At 41.7% G+C, this 24,729-nt stretch overlaps 1 protein-coding gene and 1 non-coding gene across 7 annotated transcripts in view; one reads left to right on the forward strand and one right to left on the reverse strand.

Moving 5' to 3' along the window:
- Nucleotides 1–24,729, reverse strand: part of LPAR1 (lysophosphatidic acid receptor 1) — a 156,944-nt gene that overhangs the window by 105,905 nt on the left and 26,310 nt on the right. The gene's annotated exons all lie outside the window — the stretch shown is intronic.
- On the forward strand, nt 12,415–12,552 carry LOC114808429. The gene has a single exon (XR_003756277.1). It is a non-coding gene; the product is annotated as a small nucleolar RNA SNORA7 (small nucleolar RNA).

The following is a 24,729-nucleotide window of genomic DNA, read 5'->3' on the forward strand; positions in this document are numbered from 1 at the left end:
TAGAGTCAAGGGGAAGAACATCTCGTAAAAACAATGGCAACTAAATAGAATCAAGGCAATGTACAATTCATTAACAAAATAAATAGGGTAATGGAAATATATACCGTTGAGCGGACGAGTACAGTGCTGAGGGGATGGGAAGGGAGAGGGGGAGGAGCAGAGGGAAAGGGGGAAAAGAGGGTTTAGCTGCGGAGAGGTGAAGGGGGGATGGCAGAGGGAGTAGAGGGAGAAGAGGAGCTCAGTCTGGGAATGCCTCTTGGAGGAGGTGAGTTTTAAGTAGGGTTTTGAAGAGGGGAAGAGAATCAGTTTGGCGGAGGTGAGGAGGGAGGGCGTTCCAGGACCGCGGGAGGACGGGGCCCAGGGGTCGACGGCGGGATAGGCGAGACCGAGGGACAGTGAGGAGGTGGGCGGCGGAGGAGTGGAGCGTGTGGGGTGGGCGGTAGAAAGAGAGAAGGGAGGAGAGGTAGGAAGGGGCAAGGTGATGGAGAGCCTTGAAGCCTAGAGTGAGGAGTTTTTGTTTGGAGCGGAGGTTGACAGGCAACCACTGGAGGTGTTTAAGAAGGGGAGTGACATGCCCAGATCGTTTCTGCAGGAAGATGAGCCGGGCAGCGGAGTGAAGAATAGACTGGAGCGGGGCGAGAGAGGAGGAAGGGAGGTCAGAGAGAAGGCTGACACAGTAGTCTAGCCGGGATATAACGAGAGCCTGTAGCAGTAAGGTAGCCATTTGGGTGGAGAGGAAAGGGCGGATCTTGGCGATATGGTAAAGGTGAAACCGGCAGGTATTGGTAACGGATAGGATGTGTGGGGTGAACGAGAGAGACGAGTCAAGGATGACACCGAGATTGTGGGCATGAGAGACGGGAAGGATGGTCGTGCCATCCACGGTGATAGAGAAGTCTGGGAGAGGACCGGGTTTGGGAGGGAAGATGAGGAGCTCAGTCTTGCTCATGTTGAGTTTTAGGTGGCGGGCCGACATCCAGGTGGAGATGTCCTGGAGGCAGGAGGAGATGCGAGCCTGAAGGGAGGGGGAGAGGACAGGGGCGGAGATGTAGATCTGTGTGTCATCTGCGTAGAGATGGTAGTCAAAGCCGTGAGAGCGAATGAGTTTACTGAGGGAGTGAGTGTAAACGGAGAACAGAAGAGGGCCAAGAACTGACCCTTGAGGAACTCCAACAGTTAAAGGATGGGAGGGGGAGGAGGCGCCAGCGAAGGAGACCGAGAATGACTGGCCAGAGAGGTAAGAGGAGAACCAGGAGAGGACAGAGTCCGTGAAGCCAAGGTGAGATAAGGTATGGAGGAGGAGGGGATGGTCGACAGTGTCAAAGGCAGCAGAGAGGTCAAGGAGGATCAGAATGGAGTAGGAGCCATTGGATTTGGCAAGAAGGAGGTCATGGGTTACCTTAGAGAGAGCAGTCTCGGTAGAGTGGAGGGGATGGAAGCCAGATTGGAGGGGGTCTAGGAGAGAATGGGAGTTAAGGAATTCTAAGCATCGATTGTAGACGACTCGTTCTAGGATTTTGGAAAGGAAGGGTAGTAGGGAGATAGGGCGATAACTGGAGGGGGAAGTGGGGTCAAGAGCAGGTTTTTTTAGGATGGGGGAGACGTGGGCATGTTTGAAGGCAGCGGGGAAGGAGCCATTGGAGATTGAGTGGTTAAAAATAGAAGTTAAGGAAGGTAGGAGGGCAGGGGCGATGGTTTTAATAAGGTGAGAGGAAATGGGGTCCGAGGCGCAGGTGGAGGGGGTGGCACTTGCGAGGAGGGAGGAGATCTCCTTGCCCAAGGAGATCTATATAACCTTGCCCAAGGTTATATAGCAGGAAAGTGGCAGAACTGGGATTAGAACCCAGATGTCCCGACTCACCTATTCACTTGAGTCCATCCCACTCCCATCCTCACAGTACTAATGTCCATATCCTTATAGTGGGTTCCCTCCCCTACCTGTAATTACCTCAACCACTAGATGCTAACATCCTTGAGGACAGGGACCTAGTCTACCTACTCTGTGTTATTTTCCAAAGTGTCTAGGTCAGTAAGTTAGTCAGAAAATGATCCATAAAGACCAGACTGATTGAAACCCACCACTTCTTGATTCTGTACTTCCCAAGCACCTATTACAGTGCACCCTACCAAGTGGGCCCTCAATAAATACTGCTACTACTCCAGCACTCCTTGGTTACTTTATATATATTCAAATATGGTTTTACAACCTGTTCTAAAGTACAGTTTTTCATCAAAATAATGTCGCCTATGCACCTCCATCTAGACCCTTTAAGCACTTGATATTTACCCCACTCTCAGACCCACAGCACTTATCCATAATTTATTTGAATTATTATCAGCATATTAGTTAAGTGGTTACTATGTGTCAAATGCTATTCTAAGTGCTAGGGTAGATATAATAATAATGGTATTTGTTAAGCACTTACTATGTGCTCAGCTCTGTTCTAAGTGCTGGGGGTTACAAGGTAATCAAGTTGTCCCACGTGGGGCTCACAGTCTTAATCCCCATTTTACAGATGAGGTAACTGAGGCACAGAGAAGTTAAGGGACTTGCCCAAAGTTACACAGCTGACAAGTGGTGAGGCCAGGACTAGAACCCATGACTTCTGACTTCTAAGGCCATGCTCTTTCCACTGAACCACACAAGTCAATCTGGTCAGACATAGTCCCTGTCCCATATGGGGGCTCACAGTCTAAGTAGGAGGGAGAACAGGCACTAGTTAAATCCCCATTTTACAGCTGAGGAAACAGAGGCACAAAGAAGTTAAGATGACTTGCCCAAGATCACACAGCAGGAAAATGGTGGAACCAGTATTAGAACCCAGGTCCTTTGACTCCTAGTCCCATTCTCTTTCCCCCGGGCCATGTTGCTTCTTATCTGTCTCCCCCTCTAGATTGAAAGCTCCTTGTGGGAAGGGAAGATGTCTATCAACTCTGCTGTATTTGTACTTTCCCAGTGCTCTGCACAGAGTACATGTTCAATAAATACCACTGGTTGATTGTTATCCACCATGTACATGCACACACCCACACACAATGGCAAACCTCATGACCCTGAACAAAAGGACACTTATATCTATCAAAACTTACATCAAACACATTCAACTGAAATGGAGTAGATAGGGTGGACAGAAAAGACACTTTTAGATACAGCAATCAAGCATTGGCATTTATTGAGTGTGTGCTGTGTGCAGAGCACTGTTCTAAACAGTTGGGAGAATAATAATAATAATTGTATTTGTTAAGCACTTACTATGTGTGTCAAGCACTGTACTGAGCCCTGAGGTAGATACAAGATAATCAAGTCCCACATGGGGTTCACAGTCTAAGTAGGAAGGAGAATAGGTAGTGCATCCCCATTTTACAGATGAGGGAACTGAAGCCCAGTGAAGTTAAGTGACTTGCACAAGGTCACATAGCAGACAAGTTGGTATTTGTTAAGCGCTTACTATGTGCCTAGCACTGTTCTAAGCGCTGGTGGCAGAGCTGGGATTAGAATACAGGTTCTTTGACTCCCAGGTCTGTGCTCTTTCTGCTAGACCACACTGCTTCTCCAGTACACCACCACAGAGTTGTTAGACATGCTCCCTGCCCACAAGGAACTTAAAGATAAGGAAAAAAAAGATACATACCTCAAACCAGGCAGCATAGCTGTGAGTAGTTAGGAAACAGCAGCAAAAGAGAGATTAACAACTCTATTGGAATGACTCCAAGAGCTTAGTACAGTGCTCTGCACACAGTAAGCACTCAAATACCATTGATTGATGACTCTTAGAGTAGAAGAATCAGGGAGATCAGCATGCAAATAGCAGGAAATAAAAGTGACACTGACACTTGCAATAATACAGCAAGCTTCTGCTCAAACTGAGCACCCCCCTCTCCTGTTTTATGGCACATCACATTTAACAGACTCTTAGCTGTCTGTTGCGACTGCTCCCACCTGTTTGCCGTTGTGCTGCTCTGCTTGAGATTGAGCTTCCCAATGTCCTTAAAATATTTGTTCTGTTCTGCTTTCAGTTCAACATGTAGTCGAACTGTCCCTCTAGACCTGGGCAAGGAATAAGTCTACCAACTCTTTTCTAGTGTGCTCATTCCATCATATTTATTGAGTGCTTACTGTGTGCGCAACACTGTACTAAGCACTTTCGAGAGTACAATACAACAGAGACATTCCCTGCCCACGAGCTCACAGTCTAGTAGTGTCTGTATACAGTAAGTGCTCAATAAATACAATTGATTGATGTCCTTCCCAGTAAAACTGTCATGATGGCATTGTCTAAATGCTGGTGAGCTGACTGATTTTTCAGAATCACATTGGTAAGCTCCCTGTGGTCAGGGAGCACATCTATATTACACTTTCCCAAGCACTTAGTACAGTATCCTGCGCTTAATAAATACCATTGATTGATTGACCTTATTGTGCTATTTTTTGTTAAGTATGATTTGTAGGAGAAAATGATGAAGCTACTCCAAGTATAAAATGCAGTCATCTAACTGGAATGCAATTCTTACATCCCCCACTGATTTACCATGTGACCTAGGACGAATTCCAAACTGAGTCTCACTTTCGCCCATTTATGAACTAGGAATCGTATTTAATAATAATAATTATTATTATGGTATTTGTTAAGCTGTTACTATGTGCCAAGCACTGTCCTAAGCACTGGGTTAGATACAGCGTTACCAGGTTGGATACAGTCACTATGCCACATGGGGCTCAGAGTCTCAATCCCCATTTTATAGATGAGGTAACTGAGGCCCAGAGAAGTGAAGCAACTTGCCCAAGGTCACACAGCAGACACGTGATGGAGCTGGAATTAGAACCCATGACCTCTGACTCCCAAGCCCATACTCTTGCCCCTAGCCATGCTGCTTCTCAGAAATTTATGTCTCAGAAATAGAGGGTTTCAGGCCTGTAGAATAAACCCCAAATCTGATCAAAATTCATGCATTGCAACCCCACTGAACTTCCTCTCTAAAGACATATTCCCCTGAATTCATACTTTAATGTTAGATAATGTTCTGCATACTCTCATTACCATTCTAAGAGGAATGATAATTGTAAATGGTTCTGAAAAAAAACAAAAAGGTCTCTCTCTCTCTCTAAGACTCAATATTGCCACATTTTGGTTCACTGAACATTCTAATGTTGCAATCCATGCCAAATATTTCTGCCATTTGCAGACAGTCAAATACAGATACGATTCTATATGTGGCTTAGTGAATAGAGCATGGAGTCTGAAGGACCTGGATTCTAATCTTGATGCCACTACTTATCTGCTGTGTGACCTTGAATAAGTCACTTAACTTCTCTGTGCCTCAGTTACCTCATCTGTAAAATGGGGATTAAGACTGTGAGCCCCATGTGGGACAGGGACGGCATCCAACCTGGAAGCTTATATCTACCCTAGCACTTAGTACAGTGCCTGTAACATAGTAAGCGCTTAACAAATACAAAAAAACCCAACAAAAAACCACTTGATAGACAAGCAGAAAATATGCAGAGATACAAATCTTAGATTTTCCAGGAGTTAATCACCCAGCAGAACTAGTGAACATCCTCTGGCCCCAAAATACATCATAAAAAGGAAAAGCAGTGTGGTCTACTGGAAAGAGCATGGGGCTGGGAGCCAAAGGACCTGGGTTACAATCCCAGCTCTGCCACTTCCCTGCTATGTGACACTGGGAAAGTTACTTCTCTATGCCTCAGTTCCCTCATTTACTAAATGGGGATTCAATACCTGCTCTCTGCCTACTTAGACTGTAAGCCCCATGTGGGACCTATGCTTAGTACAGTGCTTATCTGGGAGTACGTGCTTAACAAATATCACAGTCATTTAAGTGAAATAGATGTCAAGGGTTCTGGCCAAACATTCTCCACCTCATATCATTAACATCATTTGTTGAGGGCAGTATCCTTAGATACTTGGGAACATGCAGTAGAAGTCAAAGAAGCAGTCCCTGTCCTAGGACAGTTGATCAGGTGCAAACTGCCAAATATACAATAGGTAAAAGAGCAAATCATAAAAAAATAAATTAAGCAATAATAAATGGATAAAGGAAGAACTGCATCAGGTACATTATCATGGATCTTATTTTATTATTTATCATTTGCTGTCTCCATTTTATATGAAAGGTGAAAGCAAAGAATGTGAGAAAGTGTTGGGACAGCACTAGTTGGTGCTATACAAGGGATCATTGAGGTCTCTTCCACCACTCATTTGTACAGTTTTTCCTTCTTAGCACATGTTAAACCAGCCTTACTAAAATGACATCTCAGATTCTATGCTCCTCTGTAAACTCCTTATGGGCAGGGAACTTGTCTGCTAATTCTGTTGTATTGTACTCTCCCAAGTACTTAGTACAGTGCTCTGCACACTGTCCCACCTTATTCTCTGCAGCCAATAGAATGTTGAGAAAAGAAAATGTAAGTATGAAATCTGATATTTTACAGCTTTAGTCATTTAAAGTGATTCAAGGAATAAAACTTTAAACCTGCCATTTAGCCTAGACATTTGGTTGTGCTGGCCTTTCTTTTCCTTTTTCCTGCTTGTTTGTTTATTTAAAACCAAGTTTCCGTTGTCCATGAACAATAGTACTCAATGGCAGAAGTACAGATAGTCAGGACACCACAGAAAATAGCAGTGTGGCGTGTTCCTCATTCCTTTCCTTCACAAACCACTTCAATTCCGATCCAGAAGGAGTAATCCTAGGAGTGGCTTCATTATAAGACTTTGATCTCCATATAGACGACCACATATTCGCCTTTGCCTAAATAACCCCAGAAAAAAACTAGTACATATCCTTAGAAGACTCTGACCTCCCTACTGGAGCAGTGAAAAACCTGATAAGTGCTCCTGTAATGTATTAACGTTCTCTTTTTTTTTTTTTATTGTAAGCTCACTGTGGGCAGGGAACATGTCTGACAACTCTGTTGCACTGTAGTCTCCCAAATACTTAATATAGTGCTTGGCACATTGTAAGTGCTCAAATACCATTGAGGTTATTGTTGTCCTCATTTTCTTATGTTGCTTTATTACTGTTATTTCAATCTTTCCTTGCATGTCCACCCCAAAACTCCCTTCCCAATTTATTCTTAGATTACAAACCAGAGATGGTATCTGAATTTCATCCTTGCATCTTTCTTCAGGGCTTAGTACAGTGCTCAGGACATGATAGGTGCTCCCAAAATGCCATTGATTAAGTTCCTCATAAGTTGGGCAGCTTGGCCTAATGGAAATAGCATGGGCCTGGCAATCAGAAGACCTGGATTCCAACCCTGGCTCTGCTACTTGCCTGCTGTGTAATCTTGGGAAAGTCACTTAACTTCTCTGTGCCTCAATTTCTTCATCTGCAAAGTGGGAATGCGATACCTTTCCCCCCCCCTTAGACTGTGAACCGTGTGTGCAAAACTGGCCCTGTCCCACCTAATTATCTTGTATCTATGCCATCGCTTAGAACAGTGCTTGGCACATAGTAAACATTTAAATACCACAATTATCATTATTATTATCATCAAGTCCCTGGCACAGTGCTTTGCACATTAGGCTCAAAAATACTAGTTTTGATGATGATGATGATGAAGAAGAGAGACTGGCCTCCCTTCTCTTTTCATCCTTTCTTTTGACACCCAACAGGAGAAACAAACATTTGCATTTGAGGCAGCACATTAGCAGTCAGTCTCTCTAGAATCTGCTAGTCGCAATGGCACAGGTGAAACTATAAATGAACACACCAAACTGCTATAATTTTTAGGCTACAAATCTGCTACCAAGAACAGATTGGCTGACTAGTTCCTTAAGACACTAGGGTCTTGGCTAGGATCTATCCAATGTGGAAATCTGTACCTGTTTCTAATAAACCTGTCTTCATTGTGAATATGAGAAACCTTAGCTTGGAAGAATATTCAGATTTAAGTAAGTGTTCTAGGATTCAGTAAACCAAACGATATATAGAACTGAAAATATATTCAACCAATGGTATTTATTGAGCGCTTACTATGTGTAGAGCACTATACTAAGCACTTGGGAGAATGCCTACAACAGAATTAGCAGTCACAGTCCCTGCCCATAACAAGCTTACAGTCTAGAGGGGAATACAGGCATTAATATAAATAAGGAATTCATAATATATAATTTAAAGATCTGTACATAAGTGCTGTGGTATTGGGAGTGGGGTGAATATCAGATGTCCAAAGGTCACAGATCCACTTGTACAGATGATGCAGATAATCAGGCTGATCTCTTACCTCACTGTCATATGCTTCCCAACACTAGGGGTAGCCATGCAACCAAAGTCTACAAAATATTTTAAAATCTGCAATCAGAATAGATGAAGAACAGGGCTACATTCAAATTTAAAAATCAGATCAATAATTACATATTTAGGGGAAAGTCATTAGTGCATCTATACACTCTGGATACTTCAGTAGCTAAAACAAAGTCCCTTAGACCGTGAGCACCATGTTGAACAGAGACTGTGTCTGACCTGATTATCTTGTATCTTAGTACAGTGCTGAGTGCTTAACAAATACAACTTAAAAAAAGCAACATGGATTAGGGAGGGAATTGTGGCCTATTTTTAGAAGCAATTTCTCATATACAATTCCCCATGACCTGCATATACACAGGGAAAAGTTCACTTTGGGTGGCACTCGTGAGAAGAATCCCATGAACTCATGAAAAAATGCTTCTGGGAACTACATTCCATAAATACTTTCTCCAAGCCTTCCTCCTCCCTGACTGATACTGTACTGTACTTTACTGATACTGTAGTTTCCAGAATCTGGCCAGCTCTCTTTGGATCTTGGATCTTATATTTGTACCCAGTCCCATTGTTTTGGTCAGGAGAGACTTTGGAAATATTTGGATAAATAGCAGGTGTTCACACCTAAATCAAGTGGGTGGCTGTGATGATCCACAGATCCCAGTTTGGGGACAAATATCTATTACATATTATTGTCCAATCAACAGGTAACATTATGAATGCAGAAAGAACTAAGAAAGATGGTTCAAGGTCTTTTTTCAGTAGAGGAAAGAGGGAAACTAGTAGAGACAGACTTGTAATGCCAGATAACTTCCCAGGCCGATTTAAAATGTATATATCCTCATAGGGCAAAACCAACATCCCATTCCCAAACTAAACACCCCATTATTATGACAACACATTTGGCTTCACAGTCCCCTTTTGATTTTGGAGAAAATAGAAGAGGACTGTTTGTGCTATTAAGAAACATGGTATTGATTTTGTCCTGTGCAGATAGAGCCCTTTTAGTTGTATATAAAGGTGAATCTTTGGAGAGCATAGAAAAAGAGGTTTCAGACAGAGATTTGAGGCCAAGAATCAGAGATGGGTTTCATTAAAGGAAAAAGTTTGGACCACAGTACATGCTACCAGAATTGGGGAGTTTGCTGTATTATGAAATGCTACAAAAAGGCCAGATCTTTCAGAAAGGATCACATATAGCATAATCAAAAGAGAGAAAGGCAGATCGTTTCTACAACGTGTTCCTAATTAAGCTTTCTGTTTATATTATATAGAGAGAGGTAGCTAGGTACCATATTCTTTAATGATTAAATGGTAGATTATGGAATTTCTTCTGCCTATAAACATGGCTAATCTCTTCCAGATGCTGTTTGGCCACAATGCACTATTCAGCAATCTGAAAGCTTCATTTATTTTCAAAGTTTGAGAGCTGAATTTGAAAGCTGGGCTTCTTAACTAATTCCTGTTTAAACTGCAGCAGAGGAAAAAAAACTTGCAAAGACATTTTAAAATGAATACCTAGTCATTTACATTCCTATAAATCCAGAGCATGGATATGTAAATATGCTGGGGGTGGGGAGGGGAAGAAAGGGGAGGAGGGAAGCATACCTGTGCACTGCAATTTCTTGATTAACCCAAGTAAGAACTAAGAGACTATTAATTTCCTTCAGTGATTTAACTCTGCAGAGTTCTTACTCTTTTGATGGTTTCACTATACAACAATATCTAGTGAAAAAATGTCCCCCAAATTAGAGAAAACTTTAGTCGGGCTGGTGGATAGACTGGTGTGGGCAGGAAACGTGTCTGTTATATTGTCCTACTGTACAGAGAAGCAGCGTGGCTTAGTGGAAAGAACACAGGCTTGGGAGTCAGAGGTCGTGGGTTCTAATTCTGACTCTGCTACTTTCAGCTGTGTGACTTTGGGCAAGTCATTTAACTTCTCTGTGCTTCAGGTACCTCATCTGTAAAATGGGGATTAAGATTGTGAGCCCCACATGAGACAACCTGAGCGCTTAACAAATACCATCATTACTGTACTCTCTCAAGCACTTACTACAATGCCCTGCACACAGTAAGCACTCAAAGCATACAATCGACTGATGGTTGAATGAGGAATAAATCACCAGCAAGCACTTAATCACAGGAAATCCCATTTCCAAAGAATCCAAATGCCTTCATCTACAACACCACCAGGATTCACAAGCATGAAAACTGCCTGCCTCATTTGCCTGTACCCCATCCCTAACAGGTTAGGTAGGTTTCTGGCTAATTTCAGAAGCTGAAGCTCAGAAGATTCAACAGCGAAGCCAGAAAGAAAACCTAGGTTTCCACTAAATATAGGTTCAAAGAAGCTCTTTTAGGTGGAGTTCAGGAACTCCTTTGATTATTTTGGCTATTATAAAATTGCACCTGCCTAACTCAGTAAGGGTATTAGTATGTTCTGAGACAAAAAGCCAGTTTCTCCCAGTGCCAAAAATCACTCTCTGGTAGTAAATTATGTACTTAACAGGCACATTAATTAACTCTTTCAGATGATTAGGGTCCATTTAGCACAGTGCAATAGTAAAACACTTTTTATTTCTTTTGGAAAGTGAAGAGACCAGCATAAGCTGGCCTCTTTGCAAATACTGAAGTAGATTGGTTGCAGAAATTGTCTGTTGATTTATTAGATTTTTTTTAAAAGTAAGCCATCACTTTAGCAGTCCACAGAGTACTTTCAATGTGTTTTCCATTTTCCCAAAAGAGTTAGGGTCTTCTAAGAGTGGATATCTGACAAAACACCACATGAGAAGTAACATGTAGTGTGAGTTACACACTCCTGAAAGTATCACTATCTCAGAGCATGTTTATCTCAGAGCATGTTTAAATATCACTATCTCAGAGCATGTTTAAGTATCACTATCTCAGAGCATGTTTTAAGCATTGGGAAAAGAGCCCAGGATGTGGTCAGACACATTTTAGGGAGAGGTGAATTGATGATGGGTAAAAGTCATACAGGGCTACCAATGTGAAGGGCCATTTCTGGCACCCATACCTGCTTATAGAAGTGGGAGAGCCCTCGGCGGAGTGACCCTTGCCTCTCTTTTCTTTGCCTGACAGTAATTGTGTTTGGCAACCCCAAGATGTCAGGGCTCTAGTTTAGGAGGAAAAAAAAAAAAAGAGGGAGAGAAGGAGAGAAGAGTTTGTTTGAAGAACGGAACTACCTGCTGCTGCACTAATTCCATTCCTGGAACTGGCCTATCCTGATGAGCCCGAAACCTGGGATTAAAGCCTTCCAGGCTTGATCTGAGGAGAGGGTAATGATCTTTTCCTGCCAATTTACTCAGAGTTGCTGACAGCTGTGTGACTTTGGACAAGTCACTTAAATTCTCTGTGCCTCGGTTACTTCATCTGTAAAGTGGGGATTAAGACTGTGAGTCCCATGTGGGGCAACCTAATTACCTTGTATCTACCCCAGTGCTTAGAACAGTGCTTGGCACACAGCAAGTGCTTAACAAATACCATCATCATGAACTACTTGCACCAGCTTGGTTGTGGATACCAAATATAAAGTGCTGCATTTCTCCAAAACCAAGTTAGCCTTAGATTAAGATGCTTCAGAATGGAGGTAAAAAAAAAATAGTTGTTCCTCTATTCAACTTTCCCTATACTTTTTTTGCCTTTCCTTTTCTCCTGTTGGCCACCTATGTTTTTTACCTTAATCTTTCCCTTTCACTGTTGTCTCTTTAAATTTTTTTGGATTCACTTTGGTTCAGTGGAGGAGACAGATAAGAGTCTTTTCTTGAGGGGCAATGGGAGGGAAAAAACTCAGAGACATACACATTTACAGACAGTTGGAGGCAGGAACAAAAAACTGAAGAGAAAGAGACGAAAGACAAGAAGATACATTCAAGTCACTCCACTCCTTAAAACTCTCCAATGGTTGCCCATTCCACTCCACACCCAGCAGAAACTCCTGCTCAGCTCTATGGCATGCAATCACTGATCTTTACTCTTCTCCAAGGTACAACCAGCCCACATGATTTACTCCTCTCAACTGAGCCAACCTAGTCATTGTATCTTGGTCTCTCTTCTCACACTATCAACGTTTTTTCTCACAAGCTCGTTGTGGGCAGGGAATGTGACTGTTATATTGTACTCTCCCAAGCACCTTTCTCAGGGTTGCACCTGGAGAGTTTCCAGTACTCTACCAGTCTCAACTACAGGGGGGAAAGTCAAGCAGAGGCATACCCATTTCATTCCTAGCTTGGGCAGTGGTTAGTGAGTGCAAGGCAATCTGCTACAAGTCAAAACTCCCCTGTGCTGGGCAGCAACGGCATGAGAAACAGTCGAGGGCGGAGACTCAAGTTGACTGCGCAGAAGGAGGCAATGGTAAACCACTTCCGTATTTTTACCAAGAAAATTCTATGGATAAACTACCAGAAAGATTGCAGATAGAGGCAGGGCGTTTTGGGAGAGATGTGTCCATGGTGTCGTTATGTGTCGGAGATGAATCGACAGCATAAGACAAGAGTCTCCCAAGTGCTTAAAACAGTATGCACACAGTACGCACTCAAATACAAATGAAGGACTGAATGAATTTTTGGAACTCCAATATCACCTCACATCCTGCAAACTACCGCTCTCCATGTTAAATGCTTTTCTTTAAAAACCAAAAAAGTCACAGATCCTCCAGGATGCCTTCCTTGATTAAACTCATCTCCCCTCCCTATTTCCCTCTTGACTACCACCCCCACACTCCCCACAACCTCCTCTCAACCCATATAGCCCTTATATACATATCTTTAAACTCTGGTGATTCCCCTAAATGGGATTTATTTTAAGGTCCATCTCCCTCACTAAATTGTAAGCTCCTTGAGGGCAGGAATCGTGTCTACCAATTCTCTCAAGCACTTATCCCAGTGCTCTGCACAAAGTGTTCAATACAGCTGATTCATCGAGATGTAATGGGGAAAAGACCAAAAAAAAAAAAAGGATAACCCATACTTCCATTTCTACCTTCTTTCTTTGCACTGTTTGCAAGGGGGGAGGAGGAGGAACAAGGGAATGAGGGAGGGAGAGAAAGGTGAGAATAAGAGGCCTAGTCCAGGCCTGACCCAACCTAACCCCAATATGTATGGACCTGGTACTCAGCCTGATGCATCCTACCTGACTTTGGGGGAAGGTAGTCTGAGTATGAAAAGAGAGGGATCACACACATGTATGCTTGGATTCATAACCTGCAAAAGCTTTATTTCAGTCTGGGGAATTGTGTAGTAATGCCATTTGTCCAGTGTTTGATGGAACATCCAGCTCTACCAGCAGAAAATGGGGAAAAGTAAATTAGAAGTAAATCAGGTCTCGCTTTGACTTGGCCTGACCCTATTGTGATCTGGAGCAAGTCAATGGAGAACAGAGAAAGGATGAAGGGACATTAGCTGACAGAGTATTTTGAGTATAATTGCTTAGACAAACCTTGTGTATTAATTCTAAAAAAGCACCCCCCCACCCCCCAAAACCACATCTTGGTTTGGGAGCAACATGGTATGTTTCATGGTGATCATCTGCAGTGAAGCATCAAAACAAAATCAAAGCAATTTTCAATAGATCTTACCAAAATTTTATACTATTAATGAAAATTACACTTCTGGGAACAAAGAGGTATTACAAAATATTTCTAAGAATAAGTAGGAATAATTTACTAGAATTTCCATATAAAAAAGTCACCCACAGCATCTGTTATTAAATAACTGAAATTTCTGTGTTGCAACCAGACAGAATACTTGAGTAAAAACATTCTTGAAAAACAATTGCAAGTAAACATCCATAGCATGCTCTCAAACAGTTTAGAAACCTTGGACTTTGCCCGTGGCAAGTGATTTTCTCAGATCAGTTTTGAAAAATGCATTTATTCTATTTCCATTGTAGTATCCGCCACTCCACTCTTGTCAAGCACTGCACTTTGCTCTCTTGACAGGGTAGTTTTTGTGTCGTTTTCATACCCATATTAGCTTTGTGAAGGTTTACTAAAAAGTGGAGGGGGGGTAGGGGGAAAGAAATTGTTTTTCATATCTCCAATGTAGCTTTATCATGTCTTATAAGAGTGAATGGATTATTGAATCTTGACCTTGTGTTCAGTACATGCAGTACTAATAAAAATGATTTGCTGAAGTAGCTAAAGATAATACTGACATTTATTTGGGGGCTTTATTAAGCACAATAATTCAAGTGGCATTTTCACCAAAAAAGTGCATGTTTGTTTGTTTTGTTTTTACCTCCTCCTAGGGGGTGTTCTGCTGAGGCATAGAACCAAAATAAATGCCAGCATTTATTTTACATTGCAATTGTAAACAAAAAATAATAAGTTGACAACAGAAAAATCAGTGTGAGCTCCTTTCAGGTGCACTACATATAATCAGCTCCATATGCTGACTGGTTTCTCAAAGATCCAAAGACCCTTGTAAATAAATCAGTTTGTTGAGAGAATGAAGGTCAGCCATTGGGACAAATATGAATACTATTAATCTGCTTTGTTGGCTGATTTATTTTCAAGCTTCATGGAAAAGTACATGACATTTTTGATAAATTTCATGTTATCCTGGAAGAATCTTTATCCTTTTCTAATGGGTGAGTAATATACTCTTTAAGAGTAATTTAGACACTGGCTCCACAAGGGATCAGGCCCAGGTGAAAACATCTAGAGCAAATTTAAAAACAATTACAACATTAAACCTTAAGTCTAAATCACTCCAACTGTCTGGTCTCATGTTCGCCAAATAAACCATTTAGATCCTGTGACCATTCTTTCGGAGCAACCAAAGCCAATATTCAATGAAAGGTGAGGTTTTAATTTCATACATCTTTGCCATTGATTTTCTTTTAAAAATAAATGAGTGTCAACAAAATTTAATATTTACTGCCTAAAAGCCTTACACCACAACTGCACTTCAAAAAGTAAAAATGCTTTCATGTATGTTTATTTTTTCAAGACGGAACAACAATTTCCTGGACAATATGTGAAAATGAGCTAACCTCTACCATTCGGAAATTCCAAGCAAGGAGGAAGTAAGAAACTCATTTATAAGCCTCATTTGAGAGTGCCGGTAATATGAAAATATTGTATTCCAGAGCAAACTGACGCCAAACAGTAAAAAATATAAATATACATCCAGAGTGAGAACACCTAATGCACAGTTATTAGCATGCCTGCAAGGTCTCATTGCTAGCAGAGAAATTTCAAGCTCAGATCACGACACTATAAACAAGAGATTTGAATAACTCATCTTACAGCACAAAAAAACCCCTCTACTTCCAAATAAGATATACCTTACTATAAACAAAGTCAAAGAGTAATACAATTTCAGGATGGCCTTCGTTCAAAAGGTCTTTCAGAGTGTTATTTCTTATAAAACAAAATTGACAGTTTATATCACTGCAATAATGGGTCAGTTTTACAAAAGCTATCTGCAGCAGTTATAATTTCAGTTTCGTGATGAGTATATGAGCCCCATGTGGGGCAGGGGAGGTATCCAGTTTGATTATCTTGTATCTTCTCCCGTGTTTAGCACATACGTGCTCAAATATTTCAAGGATCATAATTTTAATTGATAGTGCAATATTCTATTTAGGGTAGCAACTGAGTTCTTGTTTCTGAATACAAAGTTATGGTGAGACATACCTAAGCATTATCTAGCAACTGCCTTTCCAACTCCTACAAGCCGTTCGACAACCAACTCTCTAAGACTCCCATATAACTGATAACAATAAATGTGGCTTTTTTTTAAGTGCTTACTAAGTACCAAGTCCTGCACTAAGCACTGGGGTAGATAGAAGATAATCAGGTAAGTTACAGTCTCCCTCCAAGAGCATGCTTCATCTAAAAAGGAAGAACAAAGATACTTACTCCCCATTTTACAGATGAGAAAGCAGAGGCACAGAGAAGTTACCCAAGTGACTTGCCCAAGGCCACACAGCAAGAAAGTGGCAGAGCTGGAATTAGAACCCAGGTCTTCTGACTTCCAGACCTGTGTTCTTTTCATGCTGCTGTCTGTGGAGGCTAACCTACCAAATACAACCATACCCCCACCTTCTTTATGATGTTACAGTCCCCCTAGACTATAAGCTCATTGTGGGCAGGGAACGTTTGCCAACTCTGTTGGACTGTATTCTCCCAAGTGCTTAGAACAGTGCTCTGCACATAGTAAGTGCTCAATAAATATCATAGATATTACATTGACTGGGAAGGGGTAGCCAATTTTTCCCCATCGAATATTTAAAGCCGGCCCTGCCAGTTTCCTCCCCAGAGCTCAAAGTACTGCATATATTATCTTACTCTCCTTATCTACAATACCCACAATACAAATTTATCAACAATGACACCAAGTTTCAACAGATGATCTCAAAGGAATTTGGAAATTCTCACACTCTGCTACAGAGAATTGAAGTTATACCAGGCATGAAGTCTAGTACTCCTAGTTATCATATTCTCCAACTGATTTGCCACCAATTATAAGGGGGCACACATGCTCTCTTCCCCATTCCATTGGCTGAGACTTCTATGGATGGTTTATATTTATATTTTCTATTGCCTAAACAGCTCACTCCTTAACAGTTGGTGTGAGTTGATCTTTTAGAGCAAAGCATTCCCCAAGAATGCAGTCCCACCCACACATTTGAAACCCCATGAGAAGCTGTGTGGCCTAGTGGAAAGAGCATGGGCCTGGAAGCCAGAAGAACCTGGGTTCCAATCATGCCTCTTCCATTTTCCTGTTACGTAACCTTGGGCAGTTTGCACCACTTCTCTGGGCCTCAGTTACAAAATCTGTAAAACAGGGATTAAGACTCTGAGCTCCATGTGGGAAATGGACTGTGTCCAACCTGATTAGCTTGTACCTAACCCAGCACTTAGTACAGTGCCCGGTACATGGTAAGTGCTTAACAAAGGTCATTGGTTCAAATCGCTGCTCTGCCACTTGTCTGCTGTGTGACCTTGGGCATGTCACTTAACTTCTTTTTGCCTCAGTTATCTCATCTGTAAAATGGAGATGAGACTGTGAGCCCCACATGGGACGGGGACTGCATTCAACCCAATTTACTTGTATCCACCATAGTGCTTAGTACAGTGCCTCGCACATAGTAAGCGCTTACATACCAGGAATTAATACCATTTTTAAAAAAAACAAAACCCAAAAAAACAAAACCACCTCTGACAGCATGCCCAAGCAAAGCAATCTGTAACAAGCTGGTTGACTGATGAAGAGAACCAGGCTACTGCCCAGTACTGGTCACTTTCTCATAAATTAAGCCTTAGGGCATCAAATATTTAAGAGTAAACAGACATCAGAATAAGAGGTCAAGAATCTTGAGTTCTAATTTTACCTCTAACAAGAACTTCATTATGTAAATCAGACACCCAATTTCTCACCTATTTCCCTGTATGAAAAATGGAACTAAAGATAACACAACCAGGATATTATGGGCAGGGAACGTGTCTACCAAGTCTGTTGTATTGTACTTTCCCAAGTGCTTAGCACAGTGCCCCGAAGACAGTAAGTGCTCAATGAATACCACTGATGGATTGATATTACTGGTGAAGGTGTAGCACCATACACTTCAGTTTCCCCTTTTGACTAGGGGGAAAAAATCACATCACATTTTAAATGGCAAGTGAGCGAAAAGTCCCCTACCCTGCTGTCCAAGATGACAGAAATTTATGTATGGAGAGACAGAGTGAGTATCCTGAGAGAAACTCATTCAGTGGCCACCTTATGCATATTCCCACACCAGCCATCACCTCAATGGGGCCTGCACACTGACGATAACATAACCACTCAAAGCTAAAATGGAGTGTGACACCACACATACCAAAGAAGAGACACACCCTCCTTCCTCCCTCCCCAATTGCCTGGTATCTCGTTAAGATTTTATTCACCATCCCGCAAGGTGAGGTCAGGGGATGGAGGAGAGAGAGGGGAAGGAAGAAATACTCTGCTTTTTATCATCAGTGTGTCTGTAGCATAAAATCTTGGAGAATACAATATAACACTCTGGGGCATTCTGAGAAAGATGTGTCCATGGAGTCACTATGGGTCGGAGATGATTCAACAGCATAAGACAATATAATGGACACATTCCCTGGGTATATTTATACAGCTCCACATCCATCTATTTAAGGACTTTATCTCACTTGTCTTTATTATCCTGAGTTCAGTTAGTAGCTTTTCTTCCCTCAATCAATTATTTGTCCTTTGAAAGGCATATCAAGTCCCAGTGAAATAAAAATGTTTCCTTTTTAGATTCAGAGATTGAATCTACTCATGAAAAGCATAATTTTATCAGTTACTGCAAGTAATGGGACAGAAAGGCACCTTCTTTTGAAAAATTGAGTTTGCTTTGCTGTGACTCAGATAATAAACATTAGGCTTCTGGCTTTATCGATATTATATTATCCTTGGCTAGGGTTCATTTGTCCTTGCATAAAAACAGTGATTGATTGGGTGATTGGCTCCAATCCCAAAATGATCATTTCAAGACTCCAAAACAATCACTTTTGTCCATACAGAACCTGAGCTCACTGTCACACTCTCCAGGTTCTCCAACCTGTCAAATCCCATAGGGGGATTTGTCTGTAGGGGGCAACTGCCCATATGCAATGCCACCAAACACAGTCACTCAGCAGCATGTCCTGGATATGAGTCATGGTCTCAATGAGTTCCACAAATTTGGTCAGAAAGGGCTCAGGAGAGTTAAGGGTGGATTTTAGTGATGTCATCAAGGTAGAACCGGCAGGACTTGATGACAGATTGACCCCCCCGTTGCCCAGTTCCTTCCTCTGGTCCGAAACTGCCTCCCCCTTCATATATGACAGACCACCAATTTCCCCGCTTTCCAGAGCTTTATTAAAATCATACCTCCAAGAGGCCTTTCCCAACTAAGCCTGTATTTCCCCTACTCACTCTCCTTTTGGCTTCGCCTTTCCCTTCAGATCTGTACCCTTCAAGCAGTTGACATTCTCCCCATCCTCAGTCCCACAGCACTTATGTACATATCCAATTCATTTTAATGTTTGTGTCCCCCTCTAGACCATAAGCATGGGCCATGTCAACCAACTGTGTTGTACTGTACTCTCCCAGGCACTCAGTACAGTGCTCTGCACACAGTAAGTGCTCAATAAATAATACTGATTGATTGATGTAGACAAGGGGCCGGCAAGATCAAGGTACAGTAAGTAGGTTGGAGTTAGAAGAGTGAAGTGTTCAGGCTGGGTTACAGTAGAAAGTTAGAAAGGCTAGGTAGGAAGTGGAGACATTTAAAGCTAATAAGAGTTTGGGGTTGATGTGGAGATGGATGGGTGACCATTGGAGGTGTTCTTTGAAGCATGGGGAGACATGCACAGGATGGGATTTGAGAAAAATGATCCACGTAGCAGAATGATGTATGGCCTGGAAAGGGGAGAGACTGGAAGCAGGGAAGTCAGCAAGAAGGCTGATGAAGTAGTCAAGGGGACAGGATAGTAGTTGGATCAACATGGTAGCAGTTTGGATGGAAAGGAAGGGGAAGAGTCTAGAGATGTTGTGAAGGCAGAAGTGACAGGATTTGGTGACAGAAGGAATGTGTGCGCTGAATGAGAGAGAGGATTTGAGGTAATGCTAAGGTAACAGAGCTTGTGACAAAGGGAAAATGGTTTTGTGTACAATGATGGCAAAGTCAGGGGAAGGAGAGGATTTCGATGGGAAAATGTCAGTCTATATTACCTTGCTTACTTTCAAAATAAAGTGAATTGCTTCAATTTTTTTAAAATAATTTCAGTTCTCTCTGCATTCCACTAATCTTTTATTTGAGAAATAACAATTGTTCATTTTTTTTTACTTAAATATCCTTCAGCTCTGCAATAAATTATTCCCCATTATATAACCAACAGATAATTTCAGAAAGAATCCCAGTGGTGTAAATTAGCCTTCAAAGCTCTGCTCATTTTCAAAAGTAAAAATTAGACAAACTTCTCATAAGAGTTTTGAGGCTAAATCAATGCCAGAGCTGTGTTCTGTTTTTAATCAGAAATACTTCAAGTGACACAAGCTTGCTACTATTTTTCTTCCCAGATCAGATTATTACATTCAGCATTGTGATTAAAAGAAGATGTAACTAGACTGTTTAGGTGAATTTGCTACAGATTAAAAAAAATGTATATCAAACTTTTTTTTAAAAAAACAACAAAGGCTCATGCCGTTAGAGGATGTGGGTTATGATAGTTTCTCCAGCCACACCACAATTTAATCATAAAGATAGCAAGCTCTATTCTCCCCCTAAATGAGCCAGGGAGCCCACCCACAACAGTGAATAGCATATTTCTGGGGTTTGGGACAACAGAGGTGAGTTCCTGATGCGTTTTGGTAAGGCCTGCAAGGCCTAGGGTGGAATTAAGGGGGTCTGCCTCAAGGAGCAACTTAAAGCAGGCCCGTTCTTCAGGCCTAAATTCTGGGCAGGGAATGTGTCTTTTAAGTAGTTGCGCTGTACTCTCCCAAGCGCTTAGTACAGTGCCCTGCACATGGAAGTGCTCAAAAAACATGACTGGTTGATTATTACAGTGCTCTGCACACATTGAGGGCTCAAATGCCAGTGATTCAATGGATGGAGGTCCTGAGAGCAGCAAGCAGTTGAACTCTGCCCAGAGTTCACGGAACTCAATGAATCTTTCCATTTTGCACTTTGCTGATGCATCTGGTCTTTTCCACATGAACAACTCTGATGCTATTTTCTCTTCATCTGAAATCTTAATCCATCTTGAAAAGCTCATTTCCACCCTTTGATGTAGAAGAGTAAAAAGAAGTATAGCTACTTTCAAACTGGCCAGTATTTATAGAATGCTCTTGAGAGAAGTAAAAAGAATCAATGACCTTTAGGAAACAGGTGAGAAAAATGAATGATGGCTGAAACCATGAATAAAATCTCAAGAAATGACATCAATGTCCCTTAAATTGGCCATTAAAATAAAGCCTGACCTATCAGATTAAAGAAAATTATTGCTGTCTGAACAAAACCAATGACTTCCCCGTGACAGAAACTATAGAGTTGGAGAAAAGGTTCATTGCCTCAAGAATAAAAATTCAAAATTATAGCAGCTTACTTTCATGTTGTCTTGTTAAAGACATTTATAGTTTTGGAAAGGATAAATCCACATTATCTGATTTGAAAGATGGTCCATATACTTCATTTGGTCTCTTTTATAAATGAATTACAGTTGCAAAAGACACCAAATAACTCCCTTTTTAGACATTAGGTATCATATAGGAAGCAGAAATGACAAATTTAACCCATCAGTCCAGGGTACCTCTGTCTTGAACTTGTCTTGGGGTGATCCCCAAGCACTTAGTACAGTGCCCTGCACACAGTAAGCGCTCAAATACGACTGAATGAAAGAGGAACTTCAAAGGTTTCAACAAAGGCAGTCAAGAGATGCAGAAACCAATATGTCAGGAATACAGTGGTCCACCAGAATTTTGATTAAGGGTAGCAAATCTGTTTGTTCAGTGTCAGAGAAGAAGGTGACCTCTGAGAACTCACTGGAGAAGACCACCTCTAGGAATCATGTCTACTAACTTTACTGTAATGTACTTTTCCAAGTGCTAAGCACAGTGCTCTGCACACAGTAAGTGCTCAATAAGTATCATTGATTGATTAGAAGCATGCACTTCTTGGATCAACATGAGGCATATTAAAAAAAGAAACATCAATTGACACAGCAGGTGATAAGCATGTAGAATTCATTACCACAGGAAGTTAAGGAGTCAGAAAACATCGGCAGGTTCACTAATGAAGCTGACCAGCTCCACTTCAGACCTCAGTCAATCCATGGTATTTATTGAGCACTTACTATGTGCAGAGCACTGTACTAGGCCTTTGTGAGAGTACAATAGAGAGTTGGTAGATACATCCCCAGCCCACCAGGAGTTTACATACTAGAGGAAAAGATAGACAGAGGGTTGGGTGAATATCAGATACTTAAAGCACATAGATCCAAGTGCAAACATGATGAAGAAAGGAGAGCGAGTAGGGTAAATGAGGGCTTGTTCAGGGAAGGTCTCTTGGAGATGTGATTTTCATACGGCTTTGAAGGTGGGGAGAGTGATGTCTGTCCACATATGAAGGGGGAGGCAGTGTGTAGGCAAGGGGGTCAGTGGCGAAATGGACAAGATAAGCTATGGTGAGTAGGCCACCCCTGGAAGAGAGAGAAACATGAGGGCTGGGTTTTAGTAGGAAATCGGTGAGGTACGACAGGAGAGATGAGCTGATGGAGTGCTTCAGGGCCAATGGTAAGGAGTTTCTGCTTGATGCATCAGTGAGTGGGCAAACATTGGAGGTTCTTTTGGAGTGGGGAGATGAGAATTGAACTTTTTGTTTTTTTTAAGAATAAAAGGGAGAGTCAAGTAGAGATGGACTGAAGGCAAGAGGAAATGCAAGACGGCAGAGAAGGAGAGAGATCGGGGCTAGAGAGGCAGATTTGGGAATCATCTGCTTAGAGATGGTAATTGAAGCTGTGGGAGCAAATGAGTTGGTGTGGGTGTAGGTGGAGAATAGAAGGGGACCCAGAACTGAGCTAAGTGGGACTCTTCCAGTTAGAGGGTGGGAGGCAGAGGAAGAGACTGAGAAGGAGCAGCCAGAGAGGAGACCCAGGAGAGGGCAGTGTCAGTGAAGCCAATCTTAGATAATAATCACAACCTCCCAATGAAAATTAGGCAGTCTTCCTTGTGATTCTATGAGAATTCAAGGACACACTTGGACAGTGTCATCAACAATAATTATTAGACACTATTCTAGACTCTGAGAAGGTACAAAAGGGGTCTAAGACAAAATCTCTAATGACAAGCCAACAAACACACGCAGAAAATTCTACAAAATTATTACATCAAAAGGATTACACATGTGAAAATGAAGGGGTTTGGGGAGCAAGAATATCAGAGATGATGGAGTAGTATTGGGGCAGCAAAATCAGAATGGTAGGAAAAAGTACTCAACACTGTGCATAGGTCAGAGTATGGGATTTGCTAGTGTGGTAGACCTTAAAATCAAATAGAGCCATGCCCCATAAATCAACTGGGTTACAATCCTTGAAAAGATGATCATATCTTGAATGGTTTGAATGTGAATGGAGGGATATGTTTTCCCTTAGACTTACATTATTAAGACCTGTTCAAGAACCTCAGGAAAAGTGATATAAAATGCCTTTATGTGCTACACACTGTCATGGTAAGCACTACTAGATTATTGCTTAATCTCATTAAAGTAATTCAAAGCAAAATATCTTAATTATTACATAATGGAGGAGTTGCAATATGTAATAATTAAGTCTTTGCAGGAGACTGCAGAAGTAGAAGCATGGTCTGCTAACTGGTAATGACCTTTCAACTACAGTAAATAGCAGGCTTCATTTCGCCACAAATTTAGGTAGAATAGCATTCTTCTTTTCCTCCACAAAGCACCTGGCTGCAGACCAACTTCTCCTGAACACCTCTGAGCATCTTTGAGCCCTTCTCTCCATTAGGGTCTTCTTCGAATCATATTTATAAACCATCCACTTCCTTGCAAACTGATTTATGACTTTTTACTCCCAAGATTTAGCTAGGCCAGAGGAACAAATACTTCTTCATCTGTTTCAGCAACTTACAACCATGCATCGGATTGTCTAAATTCAGTGGAAAATGGTTCCACTGCATGACATAGAATCAACTCATCAGCATGTGCATCCATTTCTAAATTAGGTTGCCTCCCCAGTTTAACAGTGTCTTTATATATCTGCCCAGGGCCTGGGAGTCAGAAGAACCCGGGTTCTAGTCTCGGCTCTGCCCCTTGTCGGTTATATGAGGCATTTAACTTTGTGCCTCAGTTACCTCATCTGTAAAATAGGGATTAAGACTGTGAGCCCCATGTGGGACATGGACTGTGCCCAACCTAATTAGCTGGTATCTACCTTAGCACTTAGTACAATGCCTGATATATAACAAACATTCAAATACCATAAAATTATATCTATATATATAATATATACACATATATATATTTTTTCTTCAGCCCAGATGGGTAGGCAGCAGGAAGGGACATACTTGTAGCTCTCACCTGGAATGTCAGGATGGTCGAGTGAATGCTTGGATAAATTATCAAACTATACTAGTTATATTCTGGGGGTGATTGTAATATAGGGTAAGGTGCCAAGCAAGATCACAATTCTATCCCCAGATGGTATGCACCATGGCGTATACCTGTATTAGGACAGTTGTTTGGGTTGGGGGGAAGCGGGGTGGGAGGGAGGCGGGAGGGATGGACAATTTGTTCCCATCCAAGATAACACTGACTAGAACAATCAAAAATGCTTCAGGGATTAAAATTATTTTTCTAGACATTACTTGAAGAAGCTCTCTTTAGGAATTAGGTTGTAAACCAGAAGGCAGGGACCAAGTTCTCAGTAAACACTGATGGCTGTAACTGATT

Source organism: Ornithorhynchus anatinus, chromosome X5 (assembly GCF_004115215.2).
Source record: "Ornithorhynchus anatinus isolate Pmale09 chromosome X5, mOrnAna1.pri.v4, whole genome shotgun sequence".
In the NCBI taxonomy this organism is placed as follows: Eukaryota; Metazoa; Chordata; class Mammalia; order Monotremata; family Ornithorhynchidae; genus Ornithorhynchus; species Ornithorhynchus anatinus.